The sequence below is a fragment of the Rhinolophus sinicus genome, linkage group LG10 (genome assembly GCF_036562045.2).
Source record: "Rhinolophus sinicus isolate RSC01 linkage group LG10, ASM3656204v1, whole genome shotgun sequence".
NCBI classification, from domain to species: domain Eukaryota; kingdom Metazoa; phylum Chordata; class Mammalia; order Chiroptera; family Rhinolophidae; genus Rhinolophus; species Rhinolophus sinicus.
The window spans coordinates 48,547,273-48,557,931 of record NC_133759.1 but is presented as its reverse complement, the minus strand read 5'-3'; the positions used below and the strand labels follow the sequence as shown (position 1 = coordinate 48,557,931).

The window sequence follows — 10,659 nt, the reverse complement described above, 5'->3', positions numbered from 1 at the left end:
ACAAAATTGTAATCATATTACACATAATGTTCTGCAACACGCTTCTTTCATTTTATCCTATATGCGTATGTTTTTCCACCTCGTACTCACTGAATGAACGCACTTTTATCTATTTAACCATTTTGCTACTGTTCAACATTTAAATTGTCTATAGTTTTAAACATGCTACAACAGACATCTCTGCGTGCCTACATGAATTTTTCTGTAGTATAGATACCCAGAAGTACTACTGTAGAAAGTTATTGCTGGTTTAGAGAGTTATGAAGTTAAATATTTGATAGATGCTGTCAAATTGTTCTCCAAATGACTTTCTTCACCAACTTCTTTTTCTTTGCACGCGTTCCTCTCTTGCTTTGGGGGTTGGTGTCTAGACTATGTCGCCCCTTTGCCCTTCTCGCCTGTCCTCTTCATTTTTCTGGTCTACTCTCCACTTCTATCTACTTACATCCCACCATCCTCTCACTGCCCTGTTTAACTGACTATAAAATGACATAAAAGCATATTTTAAATTATAACTTATTACAAATGATGTTTTCTGTTTCCACTTGTTAAATAACCAGGTAGTTCTATCTTTCATCTGTCTCTCTGAAAAAAAAAGTGGTAATAAAACACAATAATTAAGTTACTTTAATGTGGCCCTTGATTCTAGTGACCCATGGCAGGGGAAAATGCCCCAGTTCCACCCCATACACACAACTCTACTGTGCAAAGTGTCAAAATCCATCCATATAGAAAGTTTAAAATTCAGTTCATTATCAGGAATTCTTTTGGGTACATGATGCTGAAACATGGCAGATATTTAAACTTTTAAGGTTTTAATTAGATATTCAGTGTTAGGAGTTAGAATAAGATATAGACAATCATAATCACAGAAAGTATTTGCAAGAATTAGTTTTTTCCAGAATAGGAGAATAATGATCAGGGAGAATCTGCTTCACTTTCATTTCTGCATAACCAATGTCTCCAAGCACACATGGCCTCACAGGAGGTCTGACAATTAAGTTCACAAACTTGTTGCAACAATGTTGCTAACTCTCTTGATATCAGAAGGATTATTCATTATGAATTTGTACTAACTGGACAAACAGTAACCAAGTTTACTATTTGGAAGTGCTGAAAAGGCTGCATGAAAAAGTTAGACGACTTGAACTTTTCGCCAACAATTCCTGCCTCTTGCATCACGACAATGCACCAGCTCACACGGCACTGTCTATGAGGGAGTGTTTAGCCAGTAAACAAATAACTGTATTGGAACACCCTCCCTACTCACCTGATCTGGCTCCCAATGACTTCTTTCTTTACCCAAAGATAAAGGAAATACTGAAAGGGAGACATTCTGATGACATTCAGGACATCAAGAGTAATACGATGGCAGCTATGATGGCCATTCCAGAAAAAGAGTTCCAAAATTGCTTTGAAGGGTGGACTAGGCACTGGTGTTGGTGCATACCTTCCCAAGGGGAGTACTTTGAAGGTGACCGTAGAGATATTCAGCAATGAGACATGTAGCACTTTTTTTAGGATGAGTTCAGGAACTTAATTGTCTGACCTCGTATACTTATTTCCCTTTCAGAGTCAGTAAACTGCCTGCCCCAGGGCCAGGGGTGTCCAAACTGCAGCCCACGGGCCAACTGCAGCCCGCAATCCATTTTTAATTGGCCTGCAGCAAATTCCAAAAATATATTTAGTTTACTTAAATAAACCAGGTGACACAATACATACTTCACCTCGTGAGTGGCCCGGCTGTTTGTGTATTTTACTGCATATGGCCCTTGGTGAAAACCCTTGAAAAAGTTTGGACACCCCTGCACCTGGGCGAACACACAAAGGGCAGTTCAAGGACTTAGAAGACCATGGAAAACAAATTTTGAGGGCTTTCAATTAATTCATCCAGAAAATAAAACAAAAATATTTGATTTTCTATTTCTAAGGTAAACACTATAGAGAGAAATACAAAGACCTAATTTTGATGGGGAAACAGAAAAATATCTGTAGGTGTAAACAACAAAGTTAAAGGATAAATACTAATAAATCCTAATAAAAGGATAAATCCTAATAAATCCTAAATAAATAGGAAATCCCTGGAACTACATTCAGGATAAGAGAGGAAAAAATTATATATGCATGTGTGTTGGGGGAAGGAGGCTGTTTATATTCACTGAAAAAGTTTAGAAGCCCGGGCATCCAAATACTAATACTGGTTATCTCTGGGGGTTGGGAGTATAGGCAGTTTTTTTTTCATTCTGCTTGTCTGAACTTAATTTTTCTCCAGTAAACACAAATAACTTACATAAAATAAATCGATAAAAGTTAAAAATATAAATGTTTGTAAAATACTCAAGACATTTAAAAGTCTACAAAATATATCTAAAGGCTCTGTCAAACTCCAAACACCTGACACTTGACTTCATAAATTTTCTTAGACCCCAAATTCCCACACTTCAACAAGGGACAGACTGTCCAGAATTGATACGATAAAATGGAAAGTCCCAGAAATACTAACTAAAGATAGTCAAACAATTTGGTTGTAGGTATTAATTCAATGTTTACATAAGATGGTTATAGGAAATGACATTTACTATTAAGGACTTGTTTCCAAAACATTTTAGGAGCTTGGAAAAATGAACAAGTACAAAGGGATTCAAACCAACAAGTAGTCCAAATGGAATTGCCTCACAAACAGTACTGGATCAGTTATATAAGCCATAGTTAACTCGGCTTGCTTGCCAAAGGACAAACTTATTCAGATGCCAAGGAATGTTCAGCGTTTGCACCTTAAATTTACTGCAACTTGAAGGCAATGCATTGCAGCATTAAGCGTAATAGCAAAAGATGGAAATAATCCAAATGATCATCACCAAGAAACTGGCTGCATAAACCATGGGCACTACACCGTAGAATACCATGCCACCGAAACAAAGGAGGGGAAACATCTCAATCACCATGGCATAATCGCTAGGACCTATTGTCAAATCAGGGGGAAAAAAAGGAGCAGAGGGCCAAGGTTTACTGTGTGGTATCTTTTGGCGAGAAAAGGGAAGGGGAGAAATAAAATATGCATGTTTGTTTATACTTGAAAAAAAATGACGGATAATCCAAAAACTGAAAAACTTATTACCAAGAAAGGGAAGAAGGAGACAGGTAGAGGGAATGAGGCTAGAGGCTAGACTTCTTGATGTACTTTACTGTGTAGTTTTGACTTTGGAATCGTATAAACTTTTATATACTTAAACATGTTAAATTTAAAATAACATTTACGTATTGCATCTTGATTGAAGTTTAATTTGGCTAACAAAATCTTTCATTTCTACTGGGCTGGAATTTTATAAATAGAAATGATAAGTCTTTCTAGTTTCATTATCCCTTAAAATGAATTTTTTTTGCCTATTTGACATGTTAAGCCAAATTTTATCTGTTTCCCACAAGATTTTTCTTTCCTACCAGTCGTTCCATGCTATAGATAGACAATTTCAGGTTGGAAAAGAGGTAAATAGGTTTTGGGTTTTTTGTTTCTTTGTTTTTAATTATTATTATAAAGCCTTTACTTTTTCAAAATAGTTTTAGGTTCACAGCAGAACTGGGTAGAAGGCACAAAGAATTCCCACACACACCCTGCCCCCCACACAGGGACGGCCTATCCCATTATCAAGAGGGGCACATTCATTACAACTGATGGACCCACACTGACAAGTCATTACCACCCAAGATCCATACTTTCCATTACAGTTCATACTTAGTGTTGTACATTCTATGAGCTTGACAAATGTGTAATGACATGTGTCCATCATTATGGTAACATACAAAGTATTTTCATTGCCCTAAAAGTCCTCTGTGCTCCACCTGTTCATTTGACCCCACCCCACACCCCCTGCCAGCCCGACAACCAGTGATCTTTTTATTGTCTCCATAATTTTGCCTTTTCTAGAATGTCATATACTTGGAATGATACAGGATGTAGCCTTGTCAGATTGGTTTCTTTCACTTAGTAAAATGCATTCTCCCAGGTCTTTTCAAGTGGTTTTTTAATATATCAGTATCTTCCATGAAAGAAACAAACTCTTAGCCCTTCAGAACTTTGTTCTGATCCTTTGAAATAATCATAGAAACTAGCATTTCATTTCGTGTTTGCTATAGGATAGGCACTCTAAATTTAGTACACACATTTTTTTCACTTGATCTGCTCAATGACCCGATGAAGTAAATACTTTCATTATCCCCATTTTACAGATGAAAAGCTAAAGCACAGAGAAGTTAGCTACACGCCCAAAGTCACATGCTTTTTCTTTAACAACTTTATTGAGGTGTATTTTACATATCATAAAATTCTCTCAAGTGTGCAATTCAATAATTTTTGGTGACTTTACCAAGTGGTACACCATCACCATAAATCAGTTCCAGAACATTTTCATCCATCCAATAAGGTCCTTCCTGCCCATTTACAGTTAATCCTGAGCCTCAGGCAATCACTAATCTACTTTCTGTCTCTATATTTCTGGTCATTTCATATAAATGAAATCATACTGTATGCGTGGCCTCTTTTGTCTGGCTTCTTTCACTTAGCATCATGTTTCTGGAGTTCCCTTATGATTAGCATGTGTCAGTACTTCATTGCTTTTTAATTGCTAAATAGTATTCATTGTATGAATGTACCATATTTTGTCTATCCGTTTACCAGTTGATTGGACATTTAGGTTGTTTCAATTTGGGGCTATTATAAATAACAGTTATGGACATTTGTGTGAAAATCTTCCTGTGGACTTATGTTTTCATTTCTCTTTCATTTCTCTCTACCTAAGAGTGGAACTGCATATTATATAGTAGTTTTATGTTTATCCTTTTGAGAAATTGCCAAAGTGTTTCCAAAGTGGCTGCACCATTTTCCATTGCCATCAGTAGTGTATGAGGGTTCCCATTTCTCCACATCCTCTTCAACATTTGTTATGATCTGTCTTACAGCCATTCTAGTGAGTGTGAAATGGTATATCACTGTGGTTTTAATTTGCATTTCCCTAAAGACTAATAATGTTGAGCATTTTTTCATGTACTTCTTAGGCAGTGTGTGTGTGTGTGTGTGTGTGTGTGTGTGTGTGTAATGTCAGTTTATATCTTTTGCCAATTTTTTGATTGGGTTATTTATCTTATAATTCAATTGTATTTATTATGTGTTTGTTAATTCTTAATAGGAGTCCTTAATTGGTTATGTGTTTTGCAAATATTTTCTCCCAGTCTGTTTCTTGTCTTTTAATTCTCCTAATGGTGTCCTTTGGAGTGCAAAAGTTTTGAATTTTGATGAGCTCTAACTTACCAATTTTTCCTTTCACTGGCTATGCTTTTTTGTATTGTACTTAAGGAAGCTTTGCCTAATGGTCTTGAATATTGTCTTACATGTTTTTTTCCAAGAGTTTTATTGTTTTAACTCTTACATTTAAGTCTGCGATACATTTTAATTTTTTGACAGATAAACAGTTTGGTTATTCATCCTCCCCTTTCTCCTCCTCCTCTTCTTCCTGTTTGTCTTCTTCCTCCTGGGCTTCCACCTTACCCCCCACCCACCAGCCCCACCCCCACCGCTGTCCCTAAACTTTAGGAGGACCCTCTGCGCCATCAAACTTTCCTTTAGCCTTACAGTCTGCGATATCCTTCTCAGACCTCCCCTTCAGCTTTGTTGCCTTATTGTTGTAAGTACTGCTTTTCACTGGCACTTGTTATTCCACACCTCTCCCAGCTTCTTTGTCACATCTCCAATAGAGATGTCAGGGTTTGTGGATTTGATATTGGGGCGGAATTCTGAATGGAGCAGGAAGAATCCAGACGGTGGCTTTTGGGGGACATTAAAGTCCTTCTTCTTGCCTCCCTTAGCTGGTCCATCGCCCTTCATTTCCCGATCATAGCATACTTTATCTGCCTTTGCCATTTTGTCAAATTTAGACTTCCTCAGACATTGTCTTCCACCTCTCAGAGCACTTCTTGGAAAATTCTGTGAAATTGACATGGACCTCTGGGTTTTTCTTTTTATGTTTCTCTCTGCGTGTCTGCCCAAAGAAGGCAAAAGCCAACATCTTGCCCTTGGGTTTCTTGGGATGACCTTTAGCCATCTTGATTGTGTTGTTCTCTAGTCTGGGCAGCGCAGGGCACCACCAGTAACTCAGAGCTCCGTGGCCTCACGCTGGCTGCCTCCACCAGAGCCACCCATTTTAAGTTAATTTTTGTGTACAGTACGAAGGAAGAGTCTAAGTTTACCTTTTTGCATTATGGATATCTAATTACCCCAGCACCACTGTTGAATTGACAAAAATTGTTTAATTCCCTAGTTAATTACCTTGGCATATTGTAAAAAAATCAATTGACTATAGATACAAGGATTTAGTTCTGAATTCTAAATTCTGTTCCTTTTATTTATGTATCTATCTTTATGCCAATATCACACTGTGTTATCTGGAACTTAGTAAATTTTGAAATTGGGAGATGACAATCCTCTAATTTCATCCTTCTTTCGCAAAATTGTTTGGTCTAGTCTTGGTATTTGCATTTCCACAGAAATTTTAAGATCTGCTTGTCAGTTCTGCCCAAAAGAAGCATGCTGGAATTTTACAGTAATTGCATTGTATCTATCGATCAATCTGGAGATGATTGACATATCAACAATACTGTGTCTTCCAATCCATGGATGTGGAATGTCTATCCATTTGCTTAAATCTTCTTTCATTTCCTTTAGCAAAGTTTTGTAACTTTCAGTGCACAAGTCCTGAATTTCTTTTTAAAAATGTATTCCTAAGTATTTCATTATTTTTGATACTATTGTGAATGGACTATATTCTTAATTTCATTTGTGGATTGTTCATTGCTTGTATACATAAAAACAATTGATTTTGGTATATTGATCTTGTATCCTGCAACCTTGCACTTGTTTATTAGTTCTAACAGTTTTGTGTGTCTCTGGGTGTGTGTTCCTTAGAATATTTTATAATACATATTTTGTTCAGAAGCCCAGCAAGTTATAAAAGTCACTTTTAAGGGGCCTTTGATAAATGTTTGGTCTCATTTACAAACTTGGTTATACAACTTTCAAACTGCTTTTATAAATTTAATGTATTCCATTTCCTTTTAAGTACTATAATTATCTGGCTTAACAAAACCTGCCTGAGTACTTAAATAACTCTTATAAATTTAATACATTGAACTTATAAATATGGCAAATCTTTAGTTCTATTATTCAGTCGAAATTAAAATTTGAACTTAAAATCACAATTCTAAATCAAGTTCACATTTAAAATTAGAGTTACAAGGATGATCTCTTGTTCCATTAAGGCAAATTCTCTTCAACATTATATGTTTAAAAATGCCAAAATATAAAATGCTAAAAATGTACAGTCTCCTTAACCTGGAAATATGAATACTACACATCTGAAAGTCTTAAACATTACTATACTTATTTTTAAATCGTCCCAGAATCAGAAGATGCTGAAGCACCAATAAAATAACTATGCCATCCCAGACAACCATCCCTCTCTTTTCTTTTTTCTCTTCTGTACATTTGCTCCCCATCCAACCTGACTACATCTCAATGAAGGCCTTGCTATCACCTGCCTCTGTGACCTTGGCTAAAGCTACTGCCCTCATAGGGTTCCTATTTTCTTTACTTATTAAAAAAAAAAATGGATGGGGTTAGGTTAGATGATCTCTAAGGTCTTATCCATAAAATTCTTTAATTCATATTTTTGTTTGTTCATGGCTCTGGTTTTCCATTCAGGCAAATGGGAATGATCAAAATTACTAAAAAGCAAAGCATCTACTGCTCATGCAAAGCCACCATCACAGAGAATGCTCATTATGGCACATAGACCCATGCATCAAATAAGGATGTTTTGGTCAACAACAGACCGCATATGTGACTCTGGTCCCATAAGATTTTAATAGAGCTGAAAATTTTGTATTGCCTAGTGACATGGTAGCCATCATAAAGCACAATGTATTACTCACATGTTTGCACTGTGATGCTGGTGTAAACAAACCTACTGCATTGCCAGTCGTACAAAAGTACAGCACGTACAATTAAAGTAGTAGGTTATACCCTCCAGGTTTGTGTAAGTGCACTCTGTGACGTTCCCACAATGACAAAATTACCTAAGGATGCATTTCTCAGAACGTACCCCCAGCGTTACGTGACACATGACTGTAATAAAATTTGTAATCTAAACATAAAAGCTTAAGTAATACAGGTGGTTTTTTTTTTAATTCTAACTTTAGTCAATCAAAGCCTAATTTAAAAATCAAATTTACTTATGAGTAATCTCTTTTGTGCACAAAAACTACCATCAAGGACCTTGAAAATCACATTTGACAAGTTGGAGCAGAATATCTCTGGGATAAGAAAGACTGTCATTTAACAGGCATATATGAAGTGCTTACTGTGTATCAGACAGACAAACTGTGCCGGGCACCAAAGACTGAGGAGCTCACAGACTCCTGTACAGATATTAGCCAGGCAACCAAAAGTATTGCGTTGCTTAGCATTCTCTACAAAATAAAGCCATGCTCCTATAGCAGGATACTATTTTGAAATACAACACAACAAATATAGATATCAATGGTTGGCTTTTGAGTTTCAAAAGCCTCTCCTGAAAGATTTGCAAGGAGGCTGGCACAGTGGCTCAGGCGATTAGAGCTCCGTGCTCCTAACTCCGAAGGCTGTCGGTTCAATTCCCACATAGCCCAGTGGGCTCTCAACCACAAGGTTGCCAGTTCAATTCCTCGAGTCCCGCAAGGATGGTGGGCAGCACCCCCTGCAACTAAAGATTGAACACGGCACCTTGAGCTGAGCTGCCGCTGAGCTCCCGGATGGCTCAGTTGGTTGGAGTGCATCCTCTCAACCACAAGGTTGCCGGTTTGACTCCCACAAGGGATGGTGGGCTGCGCCCCCTGCAACTAGAAAAACGGCAACTGGACCTGGAGCTGAGCTGTGCCCTCCACAACTAAGACTGAAAGGACAACAACTTGAAACTGAACTAAGATTGAAAGGACAACAACTTGACTTAGAAAAAAAAAAAAGTCCTGGAAGTACACACTGTTCCCCAATAAAGTCCTGTTCTCTTTCCCCAATAAAATCTTTTAAAAAAGAAAAAAAGAAAAAAAAGATTTGCAAGAATGCATGGTAGGAGGTGGCTTTCATGTCTAACAGCTCCCCTACCCCACCTCAGGCTGGGTCAAAATTCCATCAGCTTGGTAGGAAAGAGCAAGTGGGAAAGAAAGAAGTGGGAGGAAAAATATCATGCATCATCCCTGAGAAGGGGCCCTGCACCCTGTCTCTCGGAGCCAAATTCCTGTTAAAGAGGAAGACAGATCTCCCCCAGATAATTCTGGGCATTTGAAAAAGGGGGAGCTGTGCCCTTGTCCCCAGGGAGCCCAGGAGGCAGCAAGACCAAGTTCCACAGGCCCTGTGTGTTGAGGTTTGTCTGGGCAGAGAGGTCTTAGGTAGCCTCACCGAGAGGCTTGGGAACAGCACTAGGAACCCACAGGGCCTGAAGAGCACAGAAGTGGAAGTCCCCAGCCTAGCTGGAGCTGGTGTGCTGAGCACTTCCCATGCCCACCTCATTCCAGCTGACAACAGCAGCCATAGGAGAGAGGCAGTCTCAGAATCTGTACTTTACAGATGAAGAAACCAAGGCTTGGAATTAAATAACATGCTCAAGGACATACCGCTCACCAGTGTTGGAGCCAGGACTTGAATGCATCCTCCTAACTCATGCGGTATATTGCTCTCATTAAAATATATATATTATACCCAGCACCTTTCTTGAGAGATGGATGAGGCGGAGACCTGTCTTCATGCCTTGTAGCATGCAAAGAATGGCAGCAAGCCAAAGGTAAGAACCCAAGCAAAGAAAAAGATAATTCAGGCCCTGACTCAGCATTGTTCTTGATGACAGTTAAGCTAATGGAAACTACAAAACACAGCCAAGAAAATTCTTTTTTTTTCTTCCTTTGCTGAATAGGACCTGGCTGTTTGGGGGTCATTTAAAGGCCCTGGCACATATTTTTAACAGTGAACCCCCTTTTACTCTCATGCCCTTCTTAGCGTCTCACCCTTCAGCCTGACTAGCTGTACAGGGAGAACCCCACCAAGAGGGAAGTGAGGGCTTTACTTTAAAGATGAGGATAAACTCTCAAGTATACTGTTAGGAGAAAAAAAATTACCAAAGATTGCACACAGTAGGATCCAATTTTGTCCACTATATGCATGTGAACACATCTGCACAAAGTATGGGCTCTCTCTGGGTAGCAGAAGGATGGGCAATTCTATTAGCTTCAAGGTCGCAGAGTTAAGTGGTTAAAGCACAAGTTCCTGAATCCACACTCTGCCACTTACTGGCTACGGGACTTTGCGTGAAATGACTGAACCTGTCAGAGTATCAGATTTTTCATCTGTGAAATAAGGGGACTAGCAGACTCCGCCTCACTGGGCTGTGTGAGGATTATAGCAAATCGTCCCTGAACTGAGCATCAGCACAGTGCTTAGCACATGGCAAGCTCTCGGGCATCATATGTGGGGAATACCTCCACCTGCTGCCAGAGGCCATAATGCAGCTTCCTGGTTTCCAGTCTACTGTACAGACCACCTGACCCGACCTCCTTCTATAGATAAGGAATCACAGAGCCGGC

The 10,659-nt window shown here is 38.7% G+C and overlaps 1 pseudogene; it reads right to left on the bottom strand.

Moving 5' to 3' along the window:
- Positions 1–5,471: 5,471 nt before the first annotated feature.
- LOC109443578 (high mobility group protein B3) lies at positions 5,472–6,162 on the bottom strand (annotated as a pseudogene).
- Between the last annotated feature and the right edge of the window lie 4,497 nt (positions 6,163–10,659).